Here is a 23,142-nt window from a genome sequence, read left to right as displayed (position 1 = left end):
AAATGGTCGGTGCTTACTCAATGGAATGAGTGTGCCCTGGCTGCAAATTTCAGAGAAGGTCTTTCTGAAGCCATTAAGAATGTTATGGTGGGGTTCCCCACGCCTGCGAGTCTGAATGAGTCAATGGCTTTGGCCATTCAGATTGATCGGCGTTTGCGGGAGCGCAAACATGCGCACCATCTGGCGGTGTTTTCTGAACAGAAACCTGAGTCTATGCAATGTGATAGGATTCTGACCAGAATTGAACGGCAAAATAATAGACGTCAGAATGGGTTGTGCTTTTACTGTGGTGATTCAGCTCATGTTATCTCAGCATGCTCTAAGCGCACAAAAAACTTTGCTAGATCTGTCACCATTGGTACTGTACAGCCTAAATTCATTTTGTCTGTTACTTTGATTTGCTCTCTGTCATCCTACTCAGTTATTGCTTTTGTAGATTCAGGTGCCGCCCTGAATCTGATGGATTTGTCATTTGCCAAGCGCTGTGGTTTTATCCTTGAGCCATTACAGTTCCCTATTCCATCGAAGGGAATTGATGCTACACCATTGGCCAAGAATAAACCTCAATACTGGACTCAAGTGACCATGTGTATGACTCCTGCACATCAGGAGGTGATTCGCTTTCTTGTGTTATCTAATTTGCATGACGTTGTCGTGTTGGGTCTGCCATGGTTGCAGGCTCATAATCCAGTCCTGGATTGGAAAGCTATGTCTGTGTTGAGTTGGGGTTGCCAGGGAATTCATGGCGATGCTCCCTTGGTATCAATTGCTTCCTCTATTCCTTCTGAAGTCCCTGAGTTTTTGTCGGACTACCAGGATGTATTTGATGAGCCCAAATCCAGTGCCCTACCTCCTCATAGGGATTGTGATTGTGCTATAAATTTGATTCCTGGTAGTAAGTTCCCTAAGGGACGACTGTTTAATTTGTCTGTACCAGAGCATGCCGCTATGCGGAGCTATGTAAAGGAGTCTTTGGAGAAGGGACATATTCGCCCCTCCTCATCCCCTCTTGGTGCGGGATTCTTTTTTGTGGCCAAGAAGGATGGTTCGTTGAGACCCTGTATAGATTATCGCCTTCTAAATAAAATCACGGTCAAATTCCAGTATCCCTTGCCATTGTTGTCTGATCTGTTTGCTCGGATTAGGGGGTCTAGTTGGTTCACCAAGATAGATCTTCGCGGTGCGTATAATCTTGTGCGTATAAAACCGGGCGATGAATGGAAAACAGCATTTAATACGCCCGAAGGCCATTTTGAGTACTTGGTGATGCCTTTTGGACTTTCTAATGCCCCTTCTGTGTTTCAGTCCTTCATGCACGATATCTTCCGAGAATATCTGGATAAATTTATGATTGTGTATCTGGATGATATTTTGGTCTTTTCAGATGATTGGGAATCCCATGTGAAGCAGGTCAGGATGGTATTTCAGATTCTGCGTGCCAATGCCTTGTTTGTGAAGGGTTCCAAATGTCTCTTCGGAGTCCAGAAAGTTTCCTTTTTGGGCTTTATTTTTTCTCCTTCTTCTATTGAGATGGACCCAGTCAAGGTCCAGGCTATTCATGATTGGACTCAACCTACATCGGTTAAGAGTCTTCAGAAGTTCTTGGGTTTTGCTAATTTTTACCGTCGCTTCATTGCTAATTTTTCTGGTGTGGTTAAACCTTTGACGGATTTGACCAAGAAGGGTTCTGATGTGACTAACTGGTCTCCTGCAGCCGTTGAGGCCTTTCAGGAGCTGAAGCGCCGGTTTTCTTCGGCTCCAGTTTTATGTCAGCCAGATGTCTCTCTTCCCTTCCAGGTCGAGGTTGATGCTTCTGAAATTGGAGCAGGGGCTGTTTTGTCACAGAGAAGCTCTGATTGCTCTGTGATGAAGCCATGTGCCTTCTTTTCAAGAAAATTTTCGCCGGCTGAACGAAATTATGATGTTGGTAATCGGGAGTTGTTGGCAATGAAGTGGGCATTTGAGGAGTGGCGACACTGGCTAGAGGGAGCTAAGCATCCTGTGGTGGTCTTGACTGATCATAAAAATTTGATTTATCTTGAGTCGGCCAAGCGGTTGAATCCTAGACAGGCTCGTTGGTCGTTGTTTTTCTCACGTTTCGATTTCGTGGTCTCGTACCTGCCTGGTTCGAAGAACGTGAAGGCTGATGCTCTTTCTAGGAGTTTTGTGCCTGACTCCCCTGGAGTTTCTGAGCCGGTTGGTATCCTCAAAGAGGGGGTAATTTTGTCTGCCATTTCCCCAGATTTGCGACGGGTGTTACAGGAATTTCAGGCGGATAGACCTGACCGTTGTCCATCAGAGAGACTGTTTGTCCCAGATAGATGGACCCGCAGAGTTATTTCCGAGGTCCATTCTTCAGTGTTGGCGGGTCATCCTGGGATTTTTGGTACCAGAGATTTGGTGGCTAGATCCTTCTGGTGGCCTTCCTTGTCGCGGGATGTGCGTTCCTTTGTGCAGTCCTGTGGGATTTGTGCTCGGGCTAAGCCTTGCTGTTCTCGTGCCAGTGGTTTGCTTTTGCCTTTGCCGGTTCCTAAGAGGCCTTGGACGCATATTTCCATGGATTTTATTTCGGATCTTCCGGTCTCTCAGAGAATGTCTGTCATCTGGGTGGTTTGTGATCGTTTTTCTAAAATGGTCCATTTGGTGCCCTTGCCTAAGTTGCCTTCTTCCTCCGATTTGGTTCCGTTATTTTTTCAGAATGTGGTTCGTCTGCACGGCATCCCTGAAAACATTGTGTCTGACAGAGGATCCCAGTTTGTGTCCAGATTTTGGCGGTCCTTTTGTGCTAAGATGGGCATTGATTTGTCTTTTCCGTCGGCCTTCCATCCTCAGACGAATGGCCAAACCGAGCGAACTAACCAGACCTTGGAAACTTATTTGAGATGTTTTGTTTCTGCTGACCAGGATGATTGGGTGGCTTTTTTGCCATTGGCCGAGTTTGCCCTTAATAATCGGGCTAGTTCGGCTACTTTGGTTTCGCCTTTTTTTTGTAATTCTGGTTTTCATCCTCGTTTTTCCTCAGGTCAGGTTGAGTCTTCTGACTGTCCTGGGGTGGATTCTGTGGTGGATAGGTTGCAGCAGATTTGGAACCATGTGGTGGACAATTTGATGTTGCCACAAGAGAAGGCTCAGCGCTTTGCTAACCGTCGTCGCTGTGTGGGTCCCCGACTTCGTGTGGGGGATTTGGTGTGGTTGTCTTCTCGTTATGTTCCTATGAAGGTTTCTTCTCCTAAGTTTAAACCTCGTTTTATCGGTCCTTATAAAATTTTGGAAATCCTCAACCCTGTGTCATTTCGCTTGGACCTCCCGGCATCGTTTACCATCCATAATGTGTTCCATAGGTTTTTGTTGCGGAGGTATGTGGTGCCTGTGGTTCCTTCTGTTGAGCCTCCTGCTCCGGTGCAGGTTGAGGGAGAATTGGAATACGTGGTGGAGAAGATCTTGGATTCTCGTATTTCAAGACGGAGGCTTCAGTATTTGGTTAAGTGGAAGGGCTATGGTCAGGAGGATAATTTCTGGGTTGTCGCCTCTGATGTTCATGCGGCCGATTTGGTTCGTGCCTTCCATGTGGCTCACCCTGATCGCCCTGGGGGTTCTGGTGAGGGTTCGGTGACCCCTCCTCAAGGGGGGGGTACTGTTGTGAACTCTGTTTCCGGGCTCCCTCCTGTGGTCATGAGTGGTAGTGTGAGTTCTCTCTTTGGGCTCCTCCTGGTGGCTCTTTTTGTTATTTTGCAGGTTTCTGGCAGGATCAGCTGTCTCGTCATCTGCTAGTTAGGTTTCCTATTTAATCCACCTGGTCCTTCATTCCTTGCCTGTTGCCGTTGTATTCAGTGCTATTCTGATTGCTCCTGTCTACATCCGTTATCAGTCTCTCCAAGAGAAGCTAGGTTCTGTTTGCTTATTTTTGCTCATCTGTGTTCAAGATGTTTCCTAGTATATGATGAGTTTTTGTCCAGCTTGCTAATATGTGATTTCCCTGCTTGCTGGTGCTCTGGGGTGCTGAGTTGCTCCCCCCCACATCGTTAGTTGGTGTGGGGGTTCTCGCATTCTCTGCGTGGATATTTTTGCATAGGGTTTTTTACTGACCGCACAGATCCCTTGCTATTTTCTGCTATCTAGCGTTAGCGGGCCTCATTTGCTTAACCTGTTTCATCTCTGCGTTTGTCTTTTCCTCTTAACTCACCGTTATTATTTGTGGGGGGCATCTATATCTCTGGGGGATTTCTCTGAGGCAAGTGAGGTCTTTACTTTTTTCTTTAGGGGTAGTCAGTTTCTCAGGCCGTGAAGAGACGTCTAGGATTTCAGGAAACGTTCCACGGCTGCCTATAGTGTGTGCGGTTAGGATCAGGTTTGCGGTTAGTCCAGTTACCACATCCCCAGAGCTCGTCCTATTATTTTCTACTTAGCTGGTTAGATTTGTGATCCTAAGCCACTAGGATCATAACAGGAGAGTTGCTGCTGAGCTAGGGAGAGATTTGTTTGCATCATACTTTGTGTGGGTATACCATATATTATACTGATATCCATCTCAACTAACAGTCATTCTGAGTACTAATAAAGCTGCAAAGATACCAGTGCTAGGCAGCCAGGCAGTGTATGTGGCAGACTGCAGTGCATATAGCAAGATGGTCCATTCCAGTTCTGTCTGATGCTGCCTATTACAGATATTTAAAGACATAGCCCCAGGTATCAGGTGCCAGTAATAATTTTTTCTTTATCTTAATCCTGATTATTTGCTTTACAAGCAATCCAGAGAATACTGTTTTTGTGCTCCATTTGCTTATTGGCACTGCAGAATACAGCCAGATCCTTTCTATGGAAAGGATCTGGCTGTATTCTGCAGTGCCAATAAGCGCTAAAGATCCAGGTATTTTAAACTGGGGTTTGTATGTCCCACGGATTGCCTATCAGTGCGGTCAAAACTGTGCCATTTCAGGCCTCCATTTAAATATTTTTGCAGTGTCTTAGCCAAGTTATTGACACCAGTTTGCTGAAAAAAAAATGTTACCTACAGGACAGATATTTTAAACTGTGGTTTTACGTCACACAGATCACATATAAGTTTGCTCCAAATTCATCCATTTTTAATGAGCGTGGAAAATATTGTCCTCCATTTCAAAAATTTCAAATGGGCAAAGTGCGTGTCAAGGGACAGGGAACTGGACGTGATGGTGATGTTACATGCAGAGGCCAAGATGGTGGGCAAGCTGAAATTGTCACAACAAACACCCAGATCTTCTTGCCCGACATTCTTGTCCCAATTGCTAGGGAACAGTAGCAGCACACCACTATTGAACCCAGAGCAGTGTCAAAAGGTTGTTGGTTGGATAGCGGATAATGCTTCCAGTCACTTTGCCACCACCACCTTGTCTTCCACACCGTCAAATCTCAGTAGTCATGAGTCTGGGACACATTTTCCTCACCCTGATCCTCCTTCCTCCCACCCTGCCGAGTGCCCGGAGACAAATGATCCCATACTTGGACACTCTGAAGAGCTGTTTACTTTTCCATTTATAGATTCAGGCCTCTCACCCGGTCCACTTGAAGTGGGGCAAGAGGAGATTGCATGTAGCGATGCCCAAATATTTGAGCAATATTTGAGCAACCACGGTCACGCGAAGGCAACAGTGAGAAAGTGTCACAAGAGGTGGACGATGATGAGACACAATTGCCAGAAAGTCAGGAGGAGGGCCAGGGTCCAAAAGTGGAGGACGAGGTGGTGGATGATATAGTAACTGACCAAATCTGGCAGGAGGACATGCAGAGCAAAGATGGCAGCACACAGGGGGAGGGAAGTGTAAGCACCCCAACATGCCAGTCCAACTATTAGGTCTTCCTGAGTCTGGTTGTTTTTTAAAGACTCTGCTGATTACCCCAAAAAGGCCATTTGCACCATCTGCCAGGCCAGAATCAGCAGAGGTAGCAAAACTACCAGCCTGACCACCACCAGCATGATCAGGCACATGGCAGCAAAGCACCTGACTTTGTGGGCTGAACCCCAGGGTCCAGGAACAGTGTCTATGGGTGACACAACTGCTTCTCCCGCTGTTCTTCTGCTGTTGCGTGTGCAAACCAATCCCTTGTCCATGGTGCATGCAAAGATGCTTCCTGCCCTGCAGCTGTCATTGCACACACTCAACTAGCACGTCCGCATCCTTGTCCCAGCACAGCGTTCAGTTGTCCATACCCCAGTCCTTGGAATGCAAGCGCAAATATGCAGCCAACACCCCACAGGCCACACTACTAAATTCACACATTTCGTGACTGCTTGTGCTTAAAATGTTCCCTTTTAGGCTTCTGGAGACAAAATATTTCTGCAACCTGATGGCTGCTGCCATCCCTCGGTACTCGGACCCCAGCCGCCACTATTTCTCCAAGTGTTCTGTCTCCGCATTACACAAGCACCTGTCCCACAACATTAGCTGTGCCCTCAATAATGAAGTTACTGGGAAAGTGCACCTGACCATGGACACGTGGACAAGTGATTGTGGGCAGGAACGGTACATCTCGCTGACGGCACACTGGGTTAACATAGTGGAAGCCGCGACCCAGTCGGACCTTATGATGGAACACATCCTCCTGATGCCGAGGATTGCAGGCCCTAAGTCAATCATTGTTGCCCCCACAGTCTACAGCTCCTGCACCTCCTCCTCCTCCTCTTCAGCCTCCATCTCCAAAATGACCACATCAGTCACAAGCTGGAAGCACTGCAACACTGCCTCAGCCAAGCGGCAACAGGCTGTGCTTAAGCTAATATGCTTAGGTGACAAACCACACAATGCTCCATATTCATCAATTTGTAGTGAGCTTAGAAAATATTGTCCTCCATTTCAAAAGGGCAAGAGATGGGGAACTGGACATGATGGTGCATGCAGAGGCCAAACTTGTGATGGAACACGTCCTCCTGATGCAGAGGATTGTGGACCCTGTGTCAATCAGGGTTCAAAAGAAGAAAAATGTTCAGCTCCACCGAATCCGTGAAGATAAAATGTATTTATTCACAAACTGGTAACATAGAGGGTACAAACTTCAGCACAAATCATGTGGGTGTGAATCTCAACGCGTTTCTGGAGACTAAGCTCCCTTAATCATGACAATGTCAATCAGGGTTAGCCCTACAGTCTTTAGCTCCTGCATCTCCTCCTCCTCTTCAGCCTCCGTCTCCGAAATGACCACATCAGTCACAAGCTGAACGCACTGCAGCATAACTAGCATCACCATCCTGCATCTGTGTGTTCTGAAACGCTCTCTGCTCACAATCAAAGAGGATGCATTGCAGGTGGAGCATGATGAGATGGACCAAGGATCCATACAGGGTGATTACACAGCCCAGCTTCATCTCATCCCAACGTGGATTGGGTGACAATGAGGAGGAACAGGAGCTACTTTCATGCGCTATAGATGGTACTACAAGGACAACTGTCATACCGTCTGTTCAGCGTGGATGGCCATGGAAGTCTTGCCTGTTAGCAGTCTGGCACGCAAGGCTGAGTTTATGTAAGGCTACGTTCACATTCGCGTTGTTGGGCGTTGCGTCGGCGACGCAACGCACAATGCATGCGAAACGCATACAAAAACGCATTGTTTTGTGACGCATGCGTCCATTTTTGGCTTGATTTTGGACGCAAAAAAAATGCAACATGCAGCATCCTGTGCGCCCTGACGCTTGCGCCAGGAATGACGCATGTGTCACAAAACGCAAGACAACGCATGTCCATGCGCCCCCATGTTAAATATAGGGGCGCATGACACATACGTCTCTATGCGTCACTGAACCTGCGCCCGACGCTACGCGAATGTGAACTTAGCCTTACGCTGTCTTTCCTGTGACACTCGCGTTCTCAAAATTTTGGGTGACAGTCATTACTGGTTGATGACACTTCTAGACCCACGCTACAAGGAGAACTTTCTATCTCTTATTCCAGAGGCAGACAGATCTACTAACATGGGACTGTACCAGAGGGCTCTTGTTGTGGAATTACTAAAACAAATTCCCATCTGAAAATGCTGGCGGCATAGGTCACAGTTGGTTGGACAACCAAGGAGTACAGGCGAGGAAACACAACTCCAATCCAGCAGAGGCAGGAGAACACTTGCAAAGTTTTGGAAGAGTTTTCTCAGACCCTTCCGTCGCACTGGCCCTGAGGTGCGGGGTACTCTCACAAGGAGTGAAAAGTTTTGGAAGATGCTGAGGAAGTACCTTGCTGACCATACCAACATACTCCATGATTCCTCTGTGCCTTATAATTATTGGGTATCCAAGCTGGACACGTGGCATGAACTGGCTCTCTACGCCTTGGAGATCCTGGCCTGCTCTGCCACTAGTGTTTTGTCAGAGCGGGTTTTCAGTGCCGCTGGTGGAATTATAACTGATACGCGCATCCGCCGGTCAACTGAAAATGCTGACAGGCTGACTCTTATAAAAATGAACAAGGGCTGGATTGGGCCAGACTTCTCAACACCACCGAATGATAGCAGCGTAACATAAACTCAAATCCAGTGTCTTTTTTAGGGAGGTCTATTCCCTTGTGTAACGGGGTCTGCTGTGCTGGAGTACCTCATTCAGTACCACCCTGTGGTTCAGGAGGTCCACTCTGCTTTGGCTGGATTCTGAATGAAGGACGCTGACTGGAATTCCTTGATTACATGGGCGCATATAAAATATCACTGCTTCTCCACGTATTTCCAGTGTGACAACTCTTTACTCACAGAACACAGAATATATATCACAACAGATTCAAAAGCTGCAGGCCAGACATACATTACAATAGCCGCAGGTGGCCGGAGCCTGTTGATATTTACTGTGGGAATTACAAAGGTGGGTGAGGTCAGAAGAGGGTTATCTTGTCTCCTCTACCCAGGGGCGCAGCCTGTGGGCTGATGCATTAGGGACATATATCTCACATGGAACCTATTATATATACAAATAACTGCATAACATATTCTGGGTGCTGGGGGGTTCTGTAACATGGCTCCCCCTTTCAGCGACGCAATCGGCATACACAGTCTGATCCTTAACGGATCGGTTTGGGGATGACCGAAGTTTATGGGGTTGGTACAAGTTCTGTTTGTCGACTTAGTCCATCGGCTTTACAGTTTTGTTTGCCGGGTCTGTAGTGGATGGTGAAGTCTAGAGGTTGTAGAGCTAAACTCCACCGCAGTAATCTGGCTTTGTCTCCGGAGACCCGATTAAGCCAGACTAGGGGGTTATGGTCCGTTAGGAGGGAAAACTGTCATCCATACAAATATGGTTGTAACTTTTTGAGTGCCCATACTACTGCCAGGCACTCCTTCTCGATGGCCACATAGCTTACTTCACGGGGCAGTAGTTTCCGACTCAGGTAAGCTACCGGGTGTTCTTGGCCGTCCGGCCCGACTTGGCTTAGTACTGCCCCCAATCCAAACATAGAAGCGTCTGTGTGAAGAAGGAAACGTTTAGTTGGATCGGGTGCGGCCAATACAGGGGTATTGGTGAGGGCGTCCTTTAGCTGGCGGAAGGCTTCCTCACACTCTGGGGTTCCAGGTTACCTGGCGGGGTTGGTTCTTACAGGTCAGATCAGTGAGGGGCTTGGCTATGCTGCTGTAATTGGGGATGAATTTCCTGTAATACCCCGCTGTCCCTAGAAATGCCATGACCTGAGTTTTAGTGCGTGGGGTGGGCCATTTGGCTATGGCCTCAATCTTGGCTGGTTCTGGTCGCTGTTTCCCACTTCCCACCCAATGTCCTAAATACTGAACCTCCGCTTTGCCCACGTGACACTTGTTTGGGTTCAGGGTGATTCCGGCCTTGTGGATCCTGTCTAATACTGTCTCTAGGTGATTTAGATGCTCTTCCCATGTCGGGCTGTAGATGGCGATGTCATCCAGGTAGGCACATGCATAGTCCTGGAGACCATCCAGAAGCCGGTCAGCCAGCCTCTGGAAGGTCGCAGGGGCATTCTTCATCCCGAATGGCATAACTCGAAACTGGAATAAGCCGAACTGGGTGACAAATGCAGACTTGGGAATAGTGTCAGGACTAAGGGGAATCTGCCAGTAGCCTTTGCATAGATCGATGGTGGTCAAATACTTTGCCCCCGCCAGCCGGTCTAACAGCTCATCCACACGCGGCATGGGATACGCATCCGTCACCGTTTTCTCATTGAGCATGCGATAGTCTACACAAAACCGTGTAGTCCCATCCTTCTTGGGCACTAACACTACGGGGGATGCCCAGGGACTATCTGATTCTTCAATGACCCCTAAACGCAACATCTCTCGTATCTCTTGTCGCATCCCTTCTCGTACAGACTCAGGGACGTGGAAGGGGGGTTGTCTCAAGGGGGTCTGATCCTGGGTCTCAACCTTGTGTTGTGCCAGGTGGGTGTACCCCGGTCTCCCTGAAAACATCCTCTGTCGCTGCCTCAACAACGCCTCTGCCTGCTGTCTTTCCCGGGGACCTAGGTCTTCACGCCAGTGTACCTGGTCCCATGTTTTAGACTGAGTCCTCTCCCCTAAGACATCAGGCAAGGGGAGTCCGGCTACATCCTCTGCTTCAGGTGCACAGATGGCCACTACCTCTTCAGGGCGCTCTCGGTAGGGCTTCAGCATGTTCACGTGGAACATGCGGATAACCCTGGGGTCATCAGAATCAGCGACATTATAGGTGGTGTCAGCTATTTTCCCCACTACCTGGTAGGGCCCCTGCCATGCAGCTTGGAACTTGTTCTGCCTAGTGGGTTCTAACACCAGGACCTTCTGTACTATCTCAAAGGGGCGTTCTCTGGCCCTCCGATTGTACCATACGTGCTGGCGCCATTGGGCCACCTGCAGGTTCCCACGTACAGCCTGGGTCAGCTCCTGTAGGCGGTCCCGGAATTCCAGCACATAGGGTACAATAGGTACTCCTTCTATGGTGCCCTCCCCTTCCCAGTGTTCTAGCACTAAGTCTAGGGGTCCCCTTACCCGCCTCCCATATACCAGTTCAAACAGGGAGAACCCTGTGGATTCTTGGGGTACCTCCCGATAGGCAAACAGGAGGTGTGGCAAGAATTTCTCCCAGTCCCTATAGGTCCTGGTAAAAGTCCCAATGAGTTGTTTCAACGTTCCATTAAAGCGTTCACACAACCCATTGGTTTGTGGGTGGTACGGGGCACTCCTAATGGACTTTACGCCGCACAGCTTCCACAGTTGGTTGGTCACTTCTGCTGTAAACTGGGTACCCTGGTCCGAGATAATCTCCCGGGGAAATCCAACCCGTGAGAAAACCTGGAGCAGGGCAGCCGCCACCGTCTCTGCCAATATGTTAGGTATCGCAACCGCCTCTGGATACCGTGTGGCATAATCTACCACTGTTAATATATACCTTTTCCCTGACGGACTGGGTTTGGCTAACGGCCCTATCAGATCGACCGCTACTCGGCTAAATGGTTCCTCCACAATGGGGAGGGGGCGTAATTTGGCCTTGCATCGATCTCCCCTCTTGCCAATGCGCTGGCAACTGTCACAGGTCTGGCAGTACTGACGAACATCATAGGTTACCCCCGGCCAAAAGAAGTTTTGTGTCAGATGATGCCTGGTGCGACTGACGCCGAAGTGCCCGGCCAAGGGTATGTCATGAGAGTTTCGCAGTAACTCCTGTCTGTACTTCTTGGGAACTACCAGCTGTCATTTTATAGTGGGGCTCGTCCCTGTGTGGTGCTGCTCGGTAACCCGGTAGAGGATTCCCTGCTGCCATACAAACTGCTCCCCTTCCAGTACTCCTCTTGCCTCCTGTTCCTTCCCACGATATCCCTCTAATGAAGGATCCTCAAGTAACTCCTTCTTAAATTCAGCTGGGGTGGCCCAAGAAATGTGTCTGGCTATGGGAATACGTGTAAGGCTGGGGTGTCTTACCTGGGCCTCCTCTGAGTGTGATTCCGCCTCCGCAGCTTGAGCTTGTCTCTGGGTGGTCACAGGCTATGTCTCAGCCAGAGGGCCGACCGAGAAGGCAGACAACATAGGCCCCAAGTCATTTCCCAGCAAGACGTCTGCAGGCAATTCCTCCATCAAGCCGACCTCAACCAGGCCATCCCCGACTCCCCAGTTCAGGTGAATCCTGGCAGTGGGCAGTTGATGTATGGCTCCTCCTGCTACACGGACTGCCACTGTCTGGTCCGTCTTCTCTTGGTCCCGGACGAGATGAGACTTCACAAGGGTCAAAGTTGCTCCAGAATCTCTTAGTCCCTGCATACGTTTCCCATTAACCCACACGACCTGTCGATGCTGTTGTCGATTATCTGCCTGGGCCGCCTGCACGGGGTCTACTTCATGCAGCACTTCCTCCATCTCTTCCATCCCCTGGTTAGTCATAGCCCCCAATGCCGGATCACCTTCGCCTTGGTAGCAGTGTACAGCAGCCCGGCTGAAGGTAGCTGTTCCCACCTTTGGGCACTGGGTACGCTGAGACCGGTTGGGACATTGTCTTTGCAGGTGGCCCAGCTGATGGCAGGTGTGGCATCGCGCCCCAGGGGGACTGTGGTAGGTTGGGTTTTGAGCTGGTCCCCCGACAATCTTCTGTGGTTTGGGGTCTTCCAGACCCATGGGAGGACCCCTAGTGATCATCTTTGATCCGGCCGACTGAGACCTCCTGGCATCATGGTGTTTGTCGGCCAGACGAGCGGCCTCCTCAAGAGTCGTTGGTCATCTGTCCCGAAGCCATTCCTGTGTCTTGGGGGATAGTCCATTAAAGAATCGCTCTAACAAGAAGAGCTGGAGGACGTCCTCCTTAGTGGTTGCTTGGCTCCCTTGTACCCACTGTAGGATTGACCGCCATAATTTACAGGCCCATTCAGCGTGGGTATCGGTTACCCGTTTTATAAGTCCACGGAACTTTTGGCGGTATGCCTCTGGTGTCAGCGCATACCGGGCCAAGATCACTTCTTTGATCCGCTCATAGTCCATTCAGTCCTCATCAGGTACCGTGCGATCAGTCCTCATCAGGTGCCCGGCCTGTCAGCTTGCTGGCCAGAATCTGAACCCGTTCCTCCGGCTTCACTTGATGAAGGGCACACTGCCGCTCAAAGTCCTGCAGAAAGCCATCAATGTCTTCCTCTGCCTCCCCCAACTGTCGGAAGACATTATACTGGATTTTTTTGTGGCTTACTGTTGAAGGTACCTGGGCGGAGGCCAGAGCTCCCCCTGCTCGCTGACTCTCCTCTCTCCGCTCTGCCATCTCCATCTTGGCCAGCTCCACTTTTGTCCGCTCTGTTATCTCCATCTTGGCTAGCTCTATCCTGGTCCGCTCGGCCATCTTTTCCTTCAGATCAGTACGCACATCAGCATCACCTCTCGTATGATCTCTACTGCAGGGTTTGGGCCATAGAATGCCAGTCTGTTCTTTACCTCCCTCTGGAATTCAGTCTCCTCCACATTCACATTGGGGGGCGCTGCACTGTCGTGTTCCATGATGGCTGCTATCAAATCTGCTTTTGTTTTGTTGCTGGCGATTAACCCTCGAGCTTCCACCAGGTCTTTTAATGTAGTCCTCTTTAACTTCTGGTAGTTGTTTTTCATTCATTCCTTTCCTCCTGTAGATGGGGTATCACATCCCGCTGTCTGCCACCAGTGTAACGGGGTCTGCTGTGCTGGAGTACCTCTTTCAGTACCACCCCATGGTTCAGGAGGTCCACTCTGCTTTGGCTGGATTCTGAATGAAGGACGCTGACTGGAATTCCCTGATTACATGGGCGCATATAAAATATCACTGCTTCTCCACGTATTTCCAGTGTGACAACTCTTTACTCACAGAACACAGAATATATATCACAACAGACAAAGAGGGCAGGCCCATTCAAAAGCTGCAGGACAGACGTACATACAAGCAGAACACCGGGGGACCCGACAGACACCGAAATGTAAGTATGTAGTGTTTGGTTTTTTTTAACATTTACACTGGTAACCAGGGTAAATATCGGGTTACTAAGCGTGGCCCTGCGCTTAGGTAACCTGATGTATACCCTGGTTACCAGTGAAGACATCGCTGAATCGGCATCACACACGCCGACTCAGCGATGTCTGCGGGAGATCCAGCGACGAAATAAGGTGCTGGCCTTCTAGCTCCGACCAACGATGTCACAGCAGGATCCTGATCGCTGCTGCGTGTCAAACACAACGATATCGCTATCCAGGACGCTGCAACGTCACGGATCGCTAGCGATATCGTTGTTAAGTTGTTCAGTGTGAAGGTACCTTTAGGGACATATATCTCACATAGAACCTATTATATATACAAATAACTGCATAACATATTCTGGGTGCTGGGGGGTTATGTATCACCTTGCACCTCTGCACACCCACACATGGGTATGCGCTTCCTGATTTTGGCTATTTGCTGTTGTCATCCTGCTTCTCCTCATCCTACACCACCAGATCACCAGAGTGACCATGGCCCGTGATGCAACACTGACATAATTTTTTTAAAGAGTGTTTATGATGCCCGTACCCCAAAAATGGTTATACAGTATGTTTGTGTATACCCCCCAGAGGTAAATGTTTGTCAGCCCATACACTTAGTGCATGGTCATTACAAGTAAAAGAGACCCACTCCTTTCTAACGGGAACATTTTTTATGAGGCCCTCCTCCACGTCTCGTCAAAGGGGTATTGGGGTTCTCCCAAATGTTTGGCAGCCCTTGCATTCACTGCATAGGCAAACACTATGGGAGACCCACTTCCTAATAATGGTAACATTGTTTTCATTTGGCCCTCCTGTGCGTCTCGTTAAAAAGGTATTGGGGTGCGTCCAAATTTTTTTTGACAGCCATTGCATTCACTGCATAGGCAAACAGTATGGGAGACCCACTTCCTAATAATGGGAAAATTGTTGTATGAGGCCCTCCTCCACGTCTCTTCCAATGGGTATTAGGGTGCGTCCAAATTTGTGGCAGCTCTTGCAGGTTCTTCAGCCTCAACACTGCAGTTTTACACTGCCAGTTCTTCAGCCTCAACACTGCAATTCTCCACTGCAGGTTCTTCAGCCTCAACACTGCAATTCTCTACTGCAGGCTCTTCAGCCTTAGCACTGCAATTCTTCACTGCAGGTTCTTCATCCTCAGCACTGCAATTCTCCACTGCAAGTTCTTCAGCCTCAACAGTGTAATTCACTTCAGGTTCTTCAGCTTCAATATTGCAATTCTCCACTGCAGGTTCTTCAGCATCAACATTGCAGTTCTCCACTGCAGGTTTTTCAGCCTCAACACTGCACATCTCCACTGCAGGTTCTTCAGCCTCAACACTGCATTTCACTGCAGGTTCTTCAGCCTCAATATTGCAATTTTCCACTGCAGATTCTTCGGCCTCAACACTGCAATTCTCCACTGCAGGTTCTTCAGCCTCAGCACTGCTATTCTCCACTGCAGGTTCTTCATCCTCAGCACTGCAATTCTCCACTGCAAGTTCTTCAGCCTCAACAGTGCAATTCACTTCAGGTTCTTCAGCTTCAATATTGCAATTCTCCACTGCAGGTTCTTCAGCATCAACATTGCAGTCCTCCACTGCAGGTTTTTCAGCCTCAACACTGCACATCTCCACTGCCGGTTCTTCAGCCTCAACACTGCAATTTTACACTGCCGATTCTTCAGCCTCAACACTGCAATTTTGCACTGCCAATTCTTCAGCCTCAAAACTGCAATTCTTCACTGCGGGTTCTTAAGCCTCAACACTACAATTCACTGCATAACATAGCATTTAAGGTTGAAGGAAGACTTTAAGTCCATCTAGTTCAACCCATAATAGTATTGAAGCAAACATGCCTGACATATAGAAAAAGGATAAATATTTCCACAATGGAGAAACATAACAAGCATGTATAAAGGACTAATAGAGACCAGCTGCAAGTAGCAATAACCAAGACTAAAGAAAAGAAAAAGCAGCCATATAGTCCCATAAAATATAAACTTTATTAAACAGTATTAAAACGGCCAAATAGGAACACAATGGTACAAAATGGGGGAATAAACATGTGCTAAATGACCATAGCTAACACCAGGTAGGAACACCATGAAACCCTGCTATACCATACTAAACTGTTTCAATACAATGAATACCCATAGCTGTACAGATAAATAATGGACCAGTGCCACAGCTTTGATGGAAATAGTATCGGCCATCAGGCCTCAGTACATACCAGGTAAATGCAGGATAAACAGATGACCAGACCCGAACCCCGAGGCGCGTTTCGGAGCGGGCTACTCCTTTATCAGGGGGCATGTGTGGTATGGGTGGCGTGTGTATATACAGTATATACACCGCCAACCAGAAACAAATGACTCACCCGTGCGCCGCAGCAGACCGCCAGACGCCATGTGCAATGTCCAACACAGCCGCCGGCGCCGGAAACACGTGGGGCCCCACGTGAACACGCGCCAGGATGGAGGGGAGGAGACCGCACACGGCCAAGCGGAGAGGGTGCATGCACACACGGGGAGAGGCATGAGAAGCCATATTGAAAAGGGGCAAAAGTGAGGGCAGTATAGTACATACTAATACAAAGAGAGGGGGAACTGAAGAACAATATAAATACCAATATATTTGTCAGATAACAGTATCATGGGTGCAGCAAAACAATATATACCTGCCAAAACAATATGGTAAATGACAGGTATATAGAATGTCTAAAGGTACCGTCACACAGTGCCATTTTGATCGCTACGACGGCACGATCCGTGACGTCGCAGCGATCGTATGATTATCGCTCCAGCGTCGTAGACTGCGGTCACACGTTGCAATCACGGCGCTGGAGCGATGCCGAAGTCCCCGGGTAACCAGGGTAAACATCGGGTTACTAAGCGCAGGGCCGCGCTTAGTAACCCGATGTTTACCCTGGTTACCAGCGTAAACGTAAAAAAAACAAACAGTACATACTCACATTCCGGTGTGTGTGTCCCGGCGTCTCAGCTTCTCTGCACTGTGTAAGCACAGCGGCCGGAAAGCAGAGCGGTGACGTCAGACGTCACCGCTGTGCTCGCTTTCTGGCTGGCAGGCGCTCACAGTGCAGAGAAGCTGAGACGCCGGAGGACACACACCGGAATGTGAGTATGTACTGTTTGTTTTTTTTACGTTTACGCTGGTAACCACGGTAAACATCGGGTTACTAAGCGCGGCCCTGCGCTTAGTTACCCGATGTTTACCCTGGTTACAAGCGAACACATCGCTGGATCGCTGTCACACACAACGATCCAGCGATGTCAGCGGGTGATCAAGCGACGAAAGAAAGTTCCATTCGATCTGCTACGACGTACGATTCTCAGCAGGATCCCTGATCGCTGCTGCGTGTCAGACACTGCGATATCGTAACGATATCGCTAGAACGTCACGAATCGTACCGTCGTAGCGATCAAAATGGCACTGTGTGACGGTACCCTAACAGTCAAAACATACAAAAGAGTATATATTATTGCAGGAATCCATGTTGTGTCAGAGACTTCACAGTAACAAAAAGGTATCTCACATAAGTGGTCCATAGAGACCAGACACACAAATATAAATATATAGTATCCAATCCGTATTGCACTTCAATCAAAATAGAAAAGACAAAAAAGCACAAATAAAAGGAGATATATGTATAAATATGCTAAACAATTCATACAATGCAAAAACAGACTATACAAATTACCCATAACAAAAAAGACAAACAATGAAGTGAAAATTAAATAATGAAACTATAAGGCCATGTGCACACGTTCAGGATTTTTAGCGTTTTTTTCGCGTTTTTTCGCTATAAAAACGTGATAAAAACGCGAAAAAAACGCTAACATATGCCTCCTATTATTTACAGTCTATTCCGCATTTTTTTTGCAAATGTTGCGATTTTTTCCGCGAAAAAATCGCATTGCAGAAAAAAAAGCAACATGTTCATTAAAAATGCGGAATTGCGAGGATTCCGCACACCTAGGAGTCCATTGATCTGCTTACTTCCCGCACGGGGCTGTACCCACCATGCGGGAAGTAAGCAGATTATGTGCGGTTGGTACCCAGGGTGGAGGAGAGGAGACTCTCCTCCACGCACTGGGCACCATATAATTGGTAAAAAAAAAAGAATTAAAATAAAAAATAGTCCTATACTCACCCTCGATGTCTTCCCGCCTCACCGCTGCATGCTGCCGCTTCGGTTCCTATAGCTGCTTTGCGGTGAAGGACCTGCCGATGACGTCACTGTCTTGTGATTGGTCGTGAGCGGTCATGTGACCGCTCACATGACCGCGACGTCATGGAAGGTCCTGCGCGCACACACCAGCTATAGGAAGAGGAACGGACGCCGCTGATGAGATGTCTGGGTGAGTATAACCATTTTTTTTTATTATTTTTAAACATTCTATCTTTTACTATAGATGCTGCATAAGCTGCATCTATAGTAAAAAGTTGGTCACACTTGTCAAACAGTATGTTTGACAAGTGTGACCAACCTGTCAGTCAGTTTTCCAAGTGATGCTACAGATCGCTTGGAAAACTTTAGCATTCTGCAAGCTAATTACGCTTGCAGAATGCTAAAAAAATTGCGAAAAAAACGGAAAAAAAACGCAAAAAAAAAAATGCGGATTTCTTGCAGAAAATTTCCGGTTTTCTTCAGGAAATTTCTGCAAGAAATCCGGACGTGTGCACATACCCTAATACCCAAAATGAACATAACACTGAGCCATATATCAGCAGGAAAAGCTCTAACACTGTAAAGACGGAGTACAAACAATTGTTTGAGCCGATAGGTGGAAGACGTTTGTGTTGACCCGCTGAGAGACTCATTCAAAGGGAACTTGAATATTCAAATAAGGCTTCGATATTCATCCACGAAAAAATGCCAGATACTAGATAATAGAGGTAATGCATTAATTAAAAACCACAAAACACAGGAAAAATATAAAAGAAAATATAAAAAATGAAACACTATACCAAAAAATAAAAATAAAAGCAATGGGTTCCTATCGAGGGGATACAGTAGATGAGTCCTAAAAAAAGCCTATCAGCGGGCTAAATATTCTGATCGTGACAATCTACTGTATAGAAATACTACTGGTAGGTCGAACACCAATAACCAGATAAGATTTGTTACATCATATCATCCCCAACATGCCCAGGTACGATTGGCGATGAGGAAGGCCTGGCCAATTTTGCAGGCAGATCCAATTAAGAAGTTTCTTCCTGCTTATCCATCGATCACTTTACGGCGGGCTAGAAATTTGAGGGATCAACTCACTCATAGTCACTATGTTGGTCAATCGGGGTCCACATTCCTCGACGGCGCTGCAGTGCGGGGTGGGTGTACCCCATGTGGGAGATGTGTCGCATGCCCTAACATCGAACGATGCTCATCTTTTTCTAATTCTGATGGCACCAAGAGTTTTGCTATTAAAAAACGTATATCATGTACCTCACGGTACGTGATATACTATGCACCCTGTCCTTGTGGTCTAATCTATGTTGGGTTGACCACAAGGCAACTCAAGGTTCGCGTGAGAGAGCACATTCTAGGGATACAGGCGGCAGTGGAATGTAAGGATGTGACCATCCTTAAGAAGATACCAAGGCACTTTAAGGAATTTCACTCGTACAATGCAGCGTTGCTGAGGGTGCGGGGTATTGACCTCCTCAATATTGATATTAGGGGTGGTGGGTTATCTAAGCGCCTTGCTCAATTAGAGACAAGATGGATCTGGACCTTGTGTACCATTCACCCCAATGGTTTGAATGAGAGTATTTCATTTGCCCCATTTCTGTGATTCACATCTGCTTCATATTTAATGTGTGACTTATGACCCATTGCTTTTATTTTTATTTTTTGGTATAGTTTTTCATTTTTTATATTTTCTTTTATATTTTTCCTGTGTTTTGTGGTTTTTAATTAATGCATTACCTCTATTATCTAGTATCTGGCATTTTTTCGTGGATGAATATCGAAGCCTTATTTGAATATTCAAGTTCCCTTTGAATGAGTCTCTCAGCGGGTCAACACAAATGTCTTCCACCTATCGGCTCAAACAATTGTTTGTACTCCGTCTTTACAGTGTTAGAGCTTATCCTGCTGATATATGGCTCAGTGTTATGTTCATTTTGGGTATTATAGTTTCATTATTTAATTTTCACTTCATTGTTCGCCTTTTTTGTTATGGGTAATTTGTATGGTCTGTTTTTGCATTATATGAATTGTTTAGCATATTTATATATATATACAGTTAGGTCCATATATATTTGGACAGAGACAACATTTTTCTTATTTTGGTTATAGACATTACCACAATGAATTTTAAACAAAACAATTCAGATGCAGTTGAAGTTCAGACTTTCAGCTTTCATTTAAGGGTATCCAGTTTGGCTGCATTTGGCTGGATCTGAGCACACAGTATGGCGCTGAATACCTCAGAATTCATTCGGCTGCTTTTGTCCTGTGTCACATCATCAATAAACACTAGTGACCCAGTGCCACTGGCAGCCATGCATGCCCAAGCCATCACACTGCCTCTGCCGTGTTTTACAGATGATGTGATATGCTTTGGATCATGAGCTGTACCACGCCTTCGCCATACTTTTCTCTTTCCATCATTCTGGTAGAGGTTGATCTTGGTTTCATCTGTCCAAAAAATGTTCTTCCAGAACTGTGCTGGCTTTTTTAGATGTTTTTTAGCAAATTCCAGTCTAGCCTTTTTATTCTTGATGCTTATGAGTGGCTTGCACCGTGCAGTGAACCCTCTGTATTTACTTTCATGCAGTCTTCTCTTTATGGTAGATTTGGATATTGATACGCCTACCTCCTGGAGAGTGTTGTTCACTTGGTTGGCTGTTGTGAAGGGGTTTCTCTTCACCATGGAGATTATTCTGCGATCATCCACCACTGTTGTCTTCCATGGGCGCCCAGGTCTTTTTGCATTGATGAGTTCACCAGTGCTTTCTTTCTTTCTCAGGATGTACCAAACTGTATATTTTGCCACTCCTAATATTGTAGCAATTTCTCGGATGGGTTTTTTCTGTTTTCGCAGCTTAAGGATGGCTTGTTTCACCTGCATGGAGAGCTCCTTTGACCGCATGTTTACTTCACAGCAAAACCTTCCAAATGCAAGCACCACACTTCAAATCAACTCCAGACCTTTTATCTGCTTAATTGAGAATGACATAACGAAGGGATTACCCACACCTGTCCATGAAATAGCCTTGGAGTCAATTGTCCAATTACTTTTGGTCCCTTTAAAAACAGGGTGGCACATGTTAAGGAGCTGAAACTCCTAAACCCTTCATCCAATTTTAATGTGGATACCCTCAAATGAAAGCTGAAAGTCTGAACTTCAACTGCATCTGAATTGTTTTGTTTAAAATTCATTGTGGTAATGTCTATAACCAAAATAAGAAAAATGTTGTCTCTGTCCAAATATATATGGACCTAACTGTATCTCCTTTTATTTGTGCTTTTTTGTCTTTTCTATTTTGATGGAAGTGCAATACGGATTGGATACTATATATTTATATTTGTCTGTCTGGTCTCTATGGACCACATATGTGAGATACCTTTTGGTTACTGTGAAGTCTCTGACACAACATGGGTTCCTGCAATAATATATACTCTTTTGTATGTTTTGACTGTTTGACATTCTATATACCTGTCATTTACTATATTGTTTTGGCAGGTATATATTGTTTTGCTGCACCCATGATACTGTTATCTGACAAATATATTGGTATTTATATTGCTCTTCCGTTCCCCCTCCTTTGTATTAGTATGTACTATACTGCCCTCATTTTTGCCCCTTTTCAATATGGCTTCTCATGCCTCTCCCCATGTGCGCATGCACCTGCTCCGCTCGGCCGTGTGTGGTCTCCTCCCCTCCATCCTGGCGCGTGTTCACGTGGGGCCCCACGTGTTTCTGGCGCCGGCGGCTGTGTTGGACATTGCACATGGCGTCTGGCAGTCTGCTGCGGCGCACGGGTGAGTCATTTGTTTCTGGATGGCGGTGTATATATATATATATACACACACCACCCATACCACACATGCCCCCTGATGAAGGAGTAGCCCGCTCCGAAACGTGCGTCGGGGTTCGGGTCTGGTCATCTGTTTATCCTGCATTTACCTGGTATGTACTGAGGCCAGATGACCGATACTATTTTCATCAAAGCTGTGGCACTGGTCCATTATTTATCTGTACAACTATGGGTATTCATTGTATTGAGACTGTTTAGTATGGTATAGCAGGGTTTCATGGTGTTCCTACCCGTTAGCTATGGTCATTTAGCACATGTTTATTCCCCCATTTTGTACCATTGTGTTCCTATTTGGCGGTTTTAATACTGTTTAATAAAGTTTATATTTTATGGGACTATATGGCTGCTTTTTCTTTTCTTTAGTCTTAGTTCAACCCATAGCCTAACATGTCGATTCAGAGGAAGGCAAAAAAAAAACCCATGAGGCAAACACTAAGCTCCACATTGGGGAAAAAAATTTCTTCCCTACTCCACATACAATAATCAGACTAGTTCCCTGGATCAACGTCATATCAAGGAATCTAATATGTATAACCTGTAACATTATACTTTTCAAGAAAGGCATCCAGTCCCTTCTTAAATTTTAGTCGGGAATAACTCATTACAACAACACACGGCAGAGAGTTGCATAGTCTCACTGCTCTTACAGTAAAGAATCCACGTCTGTGATTATGGTTAAACTTTCTGTCCTCTTGCCCCTTGTTGCCATACATTGTAATAAGATTACCCCTAAGCCTTTGTTTTTCCCAACTAAATAACCCCAAGTGTAATAACCTGTCTTGGTATTGCATACCACCAGTACATTAATAATCTTGATCACTCTTCTCTGCACACGCTCTAGTTCAGCTATACTACCGTTCAAAAGTTTAGGGTCACCCAGACAATTTTGTGTTTTCCATGAAAACTCATACTTTTATTAATCAAATTAGCTGCCAAATGAATTGAAAATCTAGTCCATACATTGACAAGGTTCGAAAAAAATATTTTTATTTGAAATAATAATTTTCTCCTTCAAACTTTGCTTTCATCAAAGAATGCTCCCTTTGCAGCAATTACAGCATTGCAGACCTTTGGCATTTTAGCAGTTACCGTATATACTCAAGTATAAGCCGAGAATTTCAGCCAATTTTTTTAGGCTGAAATTGCCCCTCTTGGCTTATAC

The sequence above is a fragment of the Ranitomeya variabilis genome, chromosome 7, assembly GCF_051348905.1.
Source record: "Ranitomeya variabilis isolate aRanVar5 chromosome 7, aRanVar5.hap1, whole genome shotgun sequence".
In the NCBI taxonomy this organism is placed as follows: domain Eukaryota; kingdom Metazoa; phylum Chordata; class Amphibia; order Anura; family Dendrobatidae; genus Ranitomeya; species Ranitomeya variabilis.
This window is presented reverse-complemented; position numbering follows the sequence as displayed.